The sequence below is a fragment of the Gorilla gorilla genome, chromosome 11 (assembly GCF_029281585.2).
Source record: "Gorilla gorilla gorilla isolate KB3781 chromosome 11, NHGRI_mGorGor1-v2.1_pri, whole genome shotgun sequence".
NCBI lineage: Eukaryota > Metazoa > Chordata > Mammalia > Primates > Hominidae > Gorilla > Gorilla gorilla.
In genome coordinates, this window is record NC_073235.2 from 24,613,571 (window position 1) to 24,627,028 (window position 13,458).

Consider the following 13,458-nt stretch of genomic DNA (forward strand, 5'->3'; position numbering starts at 1 on the left):
TCCCTCCTTTCTTGGTCTGTTTCCTCATTTGTAAAATGAAGAAACTAACTAGGATGATATTGAAGTTGCTCTGACATGTTTTCTAATTTCCCAGTGTAATGATGAGGATGATGATTTCAGTTCTTCCTCCAATATAACTTGAGTAATATTTACTGCAATTTAAATTTCAGTTCTTGTTCTATTTTAAAGAACAAATGCATTCCATCCTTTGTCTTATATTCAATCACATGGATGTAAGGTATCAGATTCCTGTCTGGCTCACCTATGTGTATGTGTGCTTGTATCTTTCCATTCCAATGTACAGATAACAAGTATATCCTAAATTGTATCTATTTAAGTATTTGCTAACCCAGTATCAAGGCCAATTTTATAAGTCACCATTTTCTCAAGGAAATAGATGTCCACAAATATCAGAGAAAAGTATATAAATCCCTTTGGTGAACATTCTTAGTGACCAAACGCTCAGATTGCTGTTTGTGGTACAATGATCTAACAGTGCCTACAGGGGAACTTTCTCTTCATCTCTTTCAAAAAGGTGGCACCAACAACACTGGTAAACAAGAAGAGATATATTAAAGGCCAGCGATTACACACAAACGCAGAGATATTTCTATTCACACATAAGCATTTGTCATAAGGACACTTTTTATTTTGCTCTTTTTAAATGATTACCTTTCAGAGTAGAACTGAACGCTGGCCATCATTTATAGAATGACTGCATATTGAATGCTTGCTGTTTATGTGTTAATAAGTGCATCTATATGCCTATATATTGTGACTCCAACCTTTCAGAACTCATACTGAGAAATAAGAGCAATATATGAGGCACTTTAAAATTATGTTCCTCTGATTTTAACATCTGTGTTTTCTTTTAATCTATCCCACAGGCTGCTTAGTTGATTCAAGAGAAAACTATGAGTAGGGAGAAAAGTTAAAACCCAGTCCCACAGATTAATCCAATAAAGAATAGAAGAGAAAATTTAATTTCAAATTTTGTTAATCAGAATTACTTGGGGACTTGTTAACATAGAAGTCACTGAGCCCCAGTTCCAGAGTTTCTGAAGTCTGGGGAAGGCTCAAGAATCTGTGTCTCTATTAAGTTCACCACTGATGCTGATGCTGCTGGTCTGAGTGAAATACATGCAGAACCACTGACAATGACCTCAGAGAACATGTGTACACTTCTGAATATGCTTGACACTTTAAGATGTCAATATGGTAGTGGTTTTAACTTGGAAAGGGTATCCAAAATGTGATATAAGTGCTAAGTCTTACCCATCCAGAAAGTAGAGTTGAGATTGTTGATAAGTTTCTATCTCAGGTAAGTGTCACGTAAGGAACTAGGGTTGGACTGAATCTGTAATAATGAGGTGAGGGCATTGACTCGAAGTCCAGGTGGGAGATATTGGGGAGGGAAGACGTGTTTGAAATAAATCCAGGGGTCTGAAATGTTCTACTCCTTCTGAGTGGAGATAAGTGTGGCACACAATCTTTTAAATATACGAAGGACAGAAACACTGCTAGAACATAAAACTGAATACGCAGTACAACAAGGGAAACATCTATAGTGGACTCATCCTGCAAATTGCAAACTTTCCTATGAGTGATCCTTACAAGGAAGCTTAACTTTCAGGGGTTTATCTTGATTTCTTTTGGTAAGAAGCTAGGGTTTAGAGTTAGAAGGTGGATTTCAAATGCAATAATTTCTCTCCTTATCAATTTGCTGGCCTTGGTCATGTTGCTTGATCTCGCCTATCTTTCAGTAATAAATAAAAACTCCCTCTGCGATATAATTTATGAATGAAATAAATTATCAAATATAGTAAGATACAAAGGCACTTTAAGAAGTTTTATAGGAGTAACTGTAATTTTATTTTATTATTTAGCCATGCTTGTGCGTGAGTATTTTTAAATACCAGGAGTTAGGGTAAGTAACTATAGCTACAACCACAGGGTGAACGTATTAGTTTTTTCTTGCTTTCTTACACTGAGAAGAGAGAAGATTAAGGACAGACATTTTGTGGTTTATTTCCCCCCCATTCCCAATTTTCACAAGGAGTCAATATCATCCTTTAGTGGAGTAATAAAATCAACATGACATTCACAATTTACTAGGCAAGCTGAAGTAGTTTCCTAGGGGGGTTTCAGTAATGAAATACTGTCATTCACTTCATCAATCTCAAAATCAAATTGAAGGCGTAGGGGAAAGTATCCCTGAAGAATTAACATTTTTCATGTTGCATATCTGTATAATACAATAATTTTTAAAGTAGAGGCAATTTTTTCCTGGGTGTCATAAAAAAGGGAAACAAAGTAAAATGGTAAATTGAAATGAGCCTGAAAAGTCCTGTGTTTAGCATCTTCCAATTTACATTTCTATGGTCTGTTTACAATGGTTTGGAATCCTTCACTGCAAAATAATTGGTATTTTCTTTTATAAGGTAGTTTTCTACTTCTTCTAATGATGCTCATCTTGTTAGTGATGGTTGAAAACAGGTTCCAAAACAGACGATTTCATAGCTTTATTCTTTTTCACTTTAGTGAGTCCCTTACGATTCTGCACAGAGTAAGCATTTGACACCTATCTTCCAAAATCGCAAGGCTAGCAACAGCAGACAGCAAACACATGCTCCATACTATTTCATTCAATCCTTTTGTGAAGGAGTCTGAATAAATAAGGGGCTCCTTGAATGACCTGCCTTCATATTCTTCAGAGAACAGGGCAATTCTCCCTTTGTTTGAAAATACAAAACCACTGTGGACGATTTTGGAGTGTCTCATGGTAACACAGAGAGGAGAGGAGACTGCTGTTTTCTTCTTTTCTAGATTTGCCCACAGTTGGTGTTTGAAGAAAGTTTCCATTTCTGAAATGTTAGTACTGACAGAGTAAAATGAAAGGGAAAAGGCACAGAGCCTGCCCTTGAGTTGCTCATAGATACAACAGAATTCTTTTAGTTTACCACTGTTTCTAATATTATTTGATACTATTCTTAGGCTGAAAGATATACGTATAGACAACCCTGGAACTTTATTGAGTGCTACTTTTATTGTATGAAAGGAAGGGAAAAACATATGTTTAAAATACAAATTATTATTGTCAGCTTTTCTCAGTTAATTTTTATGGGATGCCTAAATTGAATTGTAATCATCATTCCTCCCTATGTATTCATTATACCCTTTTCTAAAAAGGACATCACAGTAAAAAAAACTCTACCTCCCCTCCTATTTTGAAATACCAGGAGTTAGGGTAAGTAACTATAGCTACAACCATGTCATCCTGAACCATGTCATCCTCCTGCAGTCTCAGGTCAAACTCCTCATCTCTACCTTCAGAGGAATTACCTTCTACATTTAAAATAGTTATTCTTGCTCACATTTAAGTGGTAAAAATTAAGTGATAATAAGGGCCCATAATGAGAGGCCGTCCCCTTGTTCATCCATCTGTTCTTCCAGTCAGGATCCTTAGAGGAGGCCAATTTTTATTTTTGAACACTCAATCAGTAGTTATTAATTTTATTATGTTTGAGGCACTTCTCCATTCACTCACTCAAAAATATTACTTGAGTCACAAATATGACAGCCCTTGTGCTAGGCACTAGTGATTTGAATTTGAAATAGAAAACAGACACGGTGGTTAAAAGCTGCAGACCATGAGTTTTCAAGCAGCCGATGTGAAGGGATAGATCTCTCCCTGCTCCAATGTATTTCAGACTGGTGCTATTTTGTGCAATATAGTACCAAAAAAAATGAAATAAAAAATAAAAATTACAAACCAAACATTTAATTATTATATTCAACAAACAAAACTATCACTGTCAAATTGCTAGGCAAGTTTCTAAGCCCTTAGTCGCCATTTGCTCATCAAGACAGGTGACTTGAAATTTCTGGACTGAAAAAGCAGGGGAAATACATTTGAGAAGCATCTGTATAGGTTATGAGACACAAACACAGCTGGGGACCACTTTCTTCTAATTCCTCTTACCTTTTGGTATGTCTCTACCAGCACCCCTCAGGCTGCTGAGAACTGCTCTTCTCTTCAGAGGTAGCCTGGCTGGGTCATTAAAATGAGGGATGCATTCAGGTGGAGGCTTTCAGATGGGACTCAGGAAGGTCTCCTGGTGGAGCCTGGCACCATCCTGTTAGGGATTCACGGGCAATGGAAGCAGACACTTCTCATCAACTGCAAATAATATAATTTGTACCTTCACTTTTTTCTTCATGAACTTCAATAATTATACAGATTTTTAAATAAAATTTGAAAATATAACTTGCTAAAATGTTGTCTCCTTTTCCTCAGTTTGCAAATGTATACTTATATCTCTACCTTTTGTTTTTCTTTTAGCTACCTTCATAATATAACACACACGTATTCATGGAGACTGGACACATATATACTTAAGCCTATATTTCTTATTCCACCAATTTTATGTCTCAACTTCTTTTACACATTGGCATATATTAATATCTTAAATTATCTAGAGCCCATTCGTTCTCTACTACTACCTGTTGACTTCTGTGGGCTGCATTTTCATAATATAAGGATGTCACTACAGTCTGCTCTGTAACCATAAAGTTTTCTGTATTTTTTCTATATTTTGTTTCTAACAGATGAAAATCATTTAGTAGTGATTTATTAATATTATATAAATAATGTTCATATTATAGTCTAGTAGATTCATGAGTCAGTACTCATGCGTTTTACAGTCATCTATGGATTTTATTTTTTGTGCACTTTAGCTTTCAATGTTATTGACAAAACATCTTATAGCAAAATAATTCTCATTCTTCTCTCATCCTGGACACTTTAAAGATATTATTTTATTGTGTTATACAGTTGAAACTTGTAATATAGGGGTTATGGGTGCCAACCCCTCACATTCTAAAATCTACATATAAATTTTGACTCCCCCAAAACTTATCTACTAATAGCTTACTGTTGACTGGAAGCCTTACCACCAATAAAATAGTCAGTTAACACATATTTTGTATGTAATCTCTATTATATACTGTATTCTTAAAGTAAGGTAGAGAAAAGAAAATGTTGTCAGGAGGATCATAAGGAAAAGAAAATACATTTACTATTGACAAAGTAGAAGTAGATCTTCATAAAGTTTTTCAAATTGAGTAGGCTCAGGAGGAGGAAGAAGAGGAGAGATTGGTCTTGCTGTCTCGGAGTGGCAGAGGAAGAAGGAAATCCACGTATAAGTGGACTCACACAGCTCAAACACATTTTGTTTAAAACTCAATTGTATTTCCTAACAATATGTTTAAGTGATAATTTTTAAAAAATCATTTACCTTCATGCGTATTCATTATCCATTCTGTCTCAAGGATTATATCTTTTTCCAATTAAGGAAATGCTTACTATAGTCACATAGCCATTTTTGTTATATGTGTGTTATTATAACCACATAGGAATTATTACAGCTACATAGTGATTCTTTCCTCAGTGCCTTCTTTGTTGTTTCGTCCTCTAATTTCCTATGCTGGAATCATTCCTGATCTTTGCGTCTCTTTTTTTCCCTCTCATATTCTGTTTCTTTTACATTTATTTTCTTTTCCAAACTATTTTATTTGCAAGACTATTCCTTGTTCAGTGTGCTCACTGAAGTGTCTGTTCTTTTAGTTTATGTTCAGCTGAAATGTTTTGACACATTTCCCTCCATGTGCTATTCAGTTCAATGAGTATTGACAACTGCATAATGTCATATATCTACAATTATAGTATTATACATAATAGTTCAGCCTTCCTAAAAATCCTTTGCCTGATCTAACTCTTGTTCTCTCAAATTATTCTCTGTCCTCTGGTAAAAATCTTACCTTCTTTAGCTTAGCATTTTCTATTTAGTGATGACTTTCAAATACATGTTGAACCTTGTATGTTCACTTATATTATAATGAGGGAAAAGCAAGTAGGCCAAAGGGTTGCGGATATGACCCAGCACATAGGCTGATTAGCTTCGCACTAGTGGATGAGTACAGTGACCCTGGAATTGTCAGAAGAAGAATGTATTTAATCTGGATTCCAAAACCCATAGCCCATATTTCCATTTACATAGGATAGTTCAGCTACATCCTCAGCCATAATCCAACATGTTAATCAACTGGGCCTTTTGTTTCAAAATATTGTTGAAATGTGTCATCTACTGAAGGACTACCTTCCCATTAAACCTCGTGTGATTTTAAAAGTTTTTAATTATTTTTTGTTATCTCAATAAGATCTTGGTGGCCATGAGAGGCAGTCATACTTACAAAGTCTGCTACAAGGTAAATTACATAATATTTTCTATACCAACACTTATGTTACTTAGTACTTCACATATGCTACCTTGCAGTATGAATATTTTTACTGCCATCTTCCATTTCCTACATGAATTAAAAAATAAAAGCTCTTATAAATCAAGATCTATGATTTATATATTAAGATTATATGTATATCATTTGGTAAAAGTAAAAAATTAAAAGACACTAAGGGACTGTTATCAAACAATTTTGCAGTCTCTATCACTTAGAAGTATACCTTTATGTTGAATTGCCTTATAATTTTAAATAAATAATTATTGTCGTTACTTACCTACATTTTTTCAATGGGAAAGAAGGATATCATAATGATAAGTCAACTGTCAGTCTTACGTTCCGTTGGTCTTAGCGTTCAGGTACAGGATGAGTGTTTTCCTCTTTTGCTGCTTTCACACGATTTTTTCTTTCAACATTTTGACTACAGTATGTCCAACTGTAGAGCTCGTTGCATTTCCTCCTTAGAGTTTATTGAGCTTTTTGGATGTGAAGATTAATGATATTTTTCAAAATGCATATGTTTTTAGCCATTATTTATTCAAATATATTTTTGATTTTGTCTCTTTCCTTTTGCAGCTTACATTACGCATATGTTGGTGCACTTAGTGGTATTTCAAATTTCTCTGAGGCTGTGTTTATGCTTCCTCATTTGTTCTTTTTCCTGTTTTTCAGACTGCATAATCTCTATGTCTGTGTCTACAAATTCACTGATTCATGCTTCTGCCAGCTAAAACCTACTGTTCAGCCCCGCCAGTGAATGTTTCATTTTGGTTCTTGCACTTTCTACTCTAGAATTTCTGCCTGGCTCCTTCTGTTATTTCTATCTCTTTATTGCTGTTCTCTATTTTATGAGACATTGCTATCACTTTCATTTAATTCATTAAACATGGCTTCATATTGTTCTTTGAATATAGGTATCATAGCTTCTTTGACATCTTTGTCTGCTAAATCCTACATCTGGGCACTCTAAAGAAAGTTTCTAGCATGTTTTTTCTTTCTATGTATGAGTTACATTTTCCTGTTTCTTTGTATGCCTCTTTTCTGTTAAAAATTGGACATATTAGATAACAGATTGTAGCCAATCTGGAAATCAAGTTGACCCACCAGCAGCCCATCTCTCTCTCAAGGGCTTGTTATTATTTGGTTAGTGATCTGGCTGAATTAGTTCCATGAGCTGTTTTCCTCTGGCAGTGTGTGGTTTCTGATGTCACTCCTTAGAGGGCCCCGCTTGGGCATTTTATGCACATTCTGTCTGACCATCAGAGATGGCTGTGGTCTTAGCCAGCCTCATTTTAAGTGTATCTTACTGAAGAGTCCCTTAAGCTTTTAGCTGGGCTTCCTCTTTTAGTATTATATCCAGCTAACAGCCTCTGTTATTTGCCAACTGATTGTTTGTTTGTCTGTTTATTTATTTATTTATTTTATGACAATGCTCTGGGGCCATAAATTGCTTCACAATATAATCCAATTAAAGCGGGCAGCTGTGCATAAGAAGGGTGTTGCCTGTCTCAGAAGCTTGCTTCAATTCCAGGAAGGCTCTTCTTAGCTGTCTCTTTCTCTAGTTCTTTCTGTGTACCCTCTAGCCACGTTAATATTTTGCTTGTTGCTATCACTGTCACGGGGCTATAACCTTCTCTTATTTACTTACCACTAGGTATTCTTCAGGCATAAACTTTTCATAGTGTGTTTCAAATAAAGTCAGTTCCTTTATGGAGAGCTGCAGAGATCTCCTTTCTTAAAGTATTCCTTGTCCCCTGGGAAGAATATCTATGCCATTGCACTGGGCCTGGGGTTGGAGACAGTGGCCTGCTTCTCCAAGATGTTTATATACATATACTCTATGAATGAGGTATTAGATGGGGATAATAGCCCATGACCTTCATGGCTTGCCCCTTTCATTGTGGAACCTCTCACTTCCAAGCAGGTTGGAGCAGAGGCAAGGAATGCCCAGTATTTTTGGCCTGGAGTGTAGCTTCTGCCTTATGAATGAGGACTTCATGAGGGAGGAGACTCTGATCCTCTTGCCAGGAACAGAGCTTCTGCAACACAAAGTTGAAGGAGGATGAAAGATTTTGGCTGTCTGCCCTCTCTGGTGTCCCATAGCTCTTGGCTGGGTGCTGGGAGAAGGAGCTTGATTTTCTTGGCCGCAAACACCCACAGTAAATTTTCCTTCACATTGAACTTGGTATAGGGGTGGCCATGGGAGCAAACCATGTCTCAAATGCTACTAAAAATATTATTGTTGTTCTATCAATATCTGGTAGATTTTTTGAATAAGTGTTTTTTAAAATTTGCTACATGCTTTTTGCAAATATTTTAGATCATTTGAATTGTTATTATTATTTTACTAATAAAAGTTTTTCACTGGGGAGAATGTCCACTGAGCTCCTTACATTGCCATTCTCAAAGTCAGCACATTTTTGACTATGTATATTTTATCTTAAGTATAGTAAGATCTCGGAAGAAATAGAAGAGATTCCTGGGTGTTTTAGTAACAATAAAATGCTTTTAAAAAGCTCAGGATCAGAGTAGGGCCTTGGACTATGAGTTAGGTTATGCTATACAAAGATGCCTACAAAATCAACACAAGTGAAAGATGTCCAGTTAAAGCACTGGATATCTGGACTTCTAAATATTTGTCTTATTGGAAATAATTTAGTTTGTCTGAAATATCTATAATATATCTAGAAGCAATACTTATATTAATCCTAGACATTTCAGGAAGAAATTAGATGTAATTATTTTTCTAGGGTATGTGCAAAATGGATATATGGTTAAAAAGTATGGAATGAATACAGTACATATTACATTCACTTTTCATGGTTGAAGAAGGTTCGCTTAAACAAAAACAGGTGCTCATGTCTGGCCATGATCCTGAGAGCTTGTGCTCTGGGTAGAAGGCACAAAAGACAGTGAGTCCCTGGGATAGAAACAGTGTTTTCTTCCATTTTGATTGCTATTTTTAAAGGGCAATCACCTATTATTTCAGATATTCCAGTTCTTTCACTGTAGTTTGGTAGCTTGAGTTTGCTGTATTTCAGTCTGGCACATTCTCTTTCTACTCAGTTTGATAGATTATCTTTCAAAGATTTTTCTTCTTTAATTATGACCACTGATTTGACACATGAAAAGCTGATTTTCCTCATGGCCTCTGTCTCTTCTCTATTTTTCTGGTAGCCCAGCCTTCAACTGATATCTTTGTGACCATTAAAACTGGAAAACCTCCAATGTAATGACTATGCCGTTAATTGGATTTCAATTACTTGGGACTAACCTGGAGTTTTCAGAGTCACAACGGGACTTTCAAAAGTCCTGTTCCCTCAGGCAGTCTAGTTATTGATTCCAAAATACTTACTTCTATGGATTAAAATCAATACTAATTCTTTATCACAAACTCTGCCTCTTCTCTAACTCCTCTTGACTATTTTATGGCTTTTACTTGCCACTACTCTAGCAACAGCAACAGCCTTGCTTTTTATACCCACTTTTGAACACACTGAACATTGGAGAAATAAATTTATCCTTTTGGTAGTTCTTTTGACTGCTTTCAATAGAATTCTCTATCATGTTCTAGCCATAACTTGTCTGAATTTATTAAAATGTGAGGTGGGGATTGGGCTACAATAACTTCTCAAAGAACAATTCTCTGTAGATTGATGACAATTGGAGACAATATTTCTTTCCACACATTAAGATGCTGGAGAGAGATAGGACTTTAGGTGCGCATAAGTCCTAAGTGATCAGAAACAAAGCTTTAAGACTAAATGGTTCTGAAGTATACATGTTAATATGCAATATTAACATTTATTTTTGTTTCTGGGAAAAATTTTGTCATATCTCAGACAGTAAGGCCAAGGCAATGACTAGTTTGATTATCTTTGTTATGTTAACTATATTACTCTAAGTTCCACCTTATAAACAACTTTCTCCAATAATTACCCTATAAACAGTCTTCTTCCAAATTATTTCTGATCTGTTTATTTGACTGGATTTCTGCATGGCACTATGCTATTTTCATGCTAGAATACAAGGTAACTGTTCTGCTTGAAGGTTTTCTGGGAAAACCTTGGTCCAGACTCTGTAATTTTATGTTATCTGTATTTCCTGCTGAAGGCCTTGATTCTTGATCTTTTGGCAGATTCAGTTTAAAATTCAATTCACAGCACTCTGTAGGCTTCCAAAACATAAAGATGGCGTGAACACTGGACTAGACCAACGAATTTTATTTTTACCGACAAGTATTTTTTTACAGTTACAGAAATAGGTGCATGGAATACAAATAAATAAATAAAAAGTATATAAATCTATAATTGCCCTCGGAAGAAGTTGACTTCCAAATCCTAACCCTAATCTTGACAAAGCATCAGTGAGACTTTGCCAGCAAACAAACTACTAGTTTATCCTGTAACTGAGCTCAGGGGATTAGCAAAGTAGTAAATCCATCATGTGTGTGTGACAGGGTCCAGCTCTGTTTCCCAGGCTGGAGTACGGTGGTACAATCACAGCTCACTGCAGTTTCTACTTTCTGGGCTCAAGCGATCCTCCCCATTCAGCTTCTCAAGGAGCTGTGACTACAGGCACACACCACCACACCCAGCTAATTTTTATTATTTTTAGTAGGTTTTGCTGTGTAGCCCAGGCTGTTCTGGAACTCCTGGGCTCAAGCGATCCTCCTCAGATCTCTCCCAAAGTGCTGAGATTACAGAGGTGATCCATTGCACCCCACCAAATTTGTTTGTTAATATCCTGGAGAGTATTCCTAATCTCCTGCTGCAACCATTCACAACAGGATATGGAAGATAATGTGCCCCCTACACTTGCCAGAAGAGACAAGTCTCATATTTAGTCTCTACTAGGGCTTTAATTCAGCCGTTCTAAGAAGTTCTGCCTAAAATCACTTTTAACCTCTCTTCTTGGGATCCCTGGCTACACGTGGAGGATGATTTACTTCTTTAGTTTCTTGTAAGGTAGAAAATCTTTTAAATCACTTAGAATCAATTTCCTCTGGTTAATCAAATAATTAAATGTCTCTTAAGCTGGCCTTAATTCCCTCTTCTCCAACCTTTATCTGACTCATATTGCTAGCATTGAGTAGGAAAAGGAGAAGGGCTGAGTGAAGGGTCATTCTCCAACCAAAAACAGTGCACCAACCTATTAAAAACCTATAGCTAAACTCAATCACACTGTTACATTTTAAGTTACTGCATGCCAAAATTTCAAATTATGTTATAAAAACATTGCATCAACCACCATTACATATAGGACCCCTAGGGTTCAACAACATTAAGGAATGGTCTGGTGACTAAAGGAATACTGTAGCTCCAAAACACTGTTTGCTTTGAAGCCCTGTTCAGGGATCACTAACATGCACAATGGTAAATGTTCAACAGATAACTGTTCATGAGAATGGAGCCTGTCATTAATATATCCATAAAGAAAGGACATGTATCCATAAAGAAAGGACAGGATATATATGAATTGAGGCAATTAAACTGAGATGCATCAATCATTCGTTTATTTTTGTTCAAGATCTTGGAACTTTTTATTCCATCTATTAAATATGCCTATTTAGTGTCACATGTGGCTGGTAATAGTTTGTCACTTAAAGTTATTTTGATTAATCTATAGTTTTAAATTGTTTTTATCCTCAGTTTTACATTTTGTTTAAGATCCACGAGAGTTCAGTGGTTAAAGATGGGGAAGCATTAGTAATATTAAATGTAAGAAATTAGTGATTAGCATAAAGTTGGTAATAATTATTTTAATGTGCCTCAAGATGTTCTATGAGTACAATAGACTCATTTATTTGATCAAATTTGTTTGCTACTTCAGGATGAACCTAGTACTATGGAAAATTGTGTTAAAAAAAGGACATATAGAGGTAATTATATCTATCTTTTTAATGAGAAAACAATTATCCACATCCATAATACGTTATTTCTAAGTGCTACAAACCTCAATCAGAAAATATATTTTTATAATTTATTTAAAAATAGTTAAAGAACTCAAAAAATGAAAGCAGTTTTTGCCTGTCTAATTAAGTTTCAACCTATGTTTTAACATGAGCTTGACTTTGCCAAGCAAAATAGAATTTTATCTTAAATGTATGTCTTCATAGTGCATGCTCATAGAAAAATAATTTAAAGTAGTACTTGTGATTAAACATCATGTGCCATATTTTATATGAGAAGACATATTTATTATTTGCATTAAGAAAACAAATATTTTATTATTTTGAAGTTTATATAATAATTACTAATAATTTATTTAGCTTATATATAATTTATTTATTGAACAAACATATATGTGTGTGTATATACATACATCATAATAGTATAACTAAGTGACAGGCTATTTTCAATGCTTTAAAATTTATTTTGTGTGTTTTCCTATTTCTCAAAAAAATTTCAACTTTTATTTTAAATTTGGGGGTACATATGCATATTTGTTACATGGTATGTTGTGTGATGCTGAGATTGGGATATGAATGACCCCATCACCCAAGTCGTAGCATAGTACCTAACAGTTTTGTAAACTTTGCCTTCCTCCTTACTTCCCCCTTCTAGTAGTCCCAAATTATTGTTGCCATCTTTATGTCCACTAGTACTCAATGTTTAGCTACCACTTATAAGTGAGAACATGGGTATTTGGTCTTCTGTTTCTGTGTTAGTTTGCTTAGGAAAATGGCCTCCAGCTGCATTCATGTTGCTAAAAAGAACATGATTTCATTCTTTTTGATGGCTGTGTAGTATTCCATGATGTATATGTACAGTATTTCCTTTATCCAATCCACTGTTGATGGGTAGCTACACTGATCCCATGATCTTCACTATCATAAGTGCTGCTGCAATAAACATATGAATGCAGCTGTCTTTTCATTAGAATGTTTTATTTTCTTTTGGATATATAACTAGTAATGGAATTTCTGAGTTGAATGGTAGATCTGTTTTAGATTCTTTGAAAAATCTTCAAACTGCTTTTCACTGTGTGTTTGTGTTCTCTTTTCTACACAGCCTCATTAGCATCTGTTGTTTTTTGACTTCTAATAATAACCATTTTGACTGGTGTGAGATGCTATCTCATTGTAGTTTTGATTTGCATTTCTCTGATGATTGGTGATATGGAGTATTTTTTCATGTTTTTTTGGCCAATTGTATGTCT

General features: G+C 35.2%; 1 long non-coding RNA gene across 1 annotated transcript; it reads right to left on the reverse strand.

Moving 5' to 3' along the window:
* Positions 1–499: 499 nt before the first annotated feature.
* On the reverse strand, positions 500–6,899 carry LOC115933715 (uncharacterized). The gene is made up of 3 exons (XR_004069570.2): positions 6,575–6,899; positions 3,983–4,180; positions 500–550 (listed from the first exon to the last, which is right to left on the reverse strand). It is a non-coding gene; the product is annotated as an uncharacterized lncRNA (long non-coding RNA).
* Between the last annotated feature and the right edge of the window lie 6,559 nt (positions 6,900–13,458).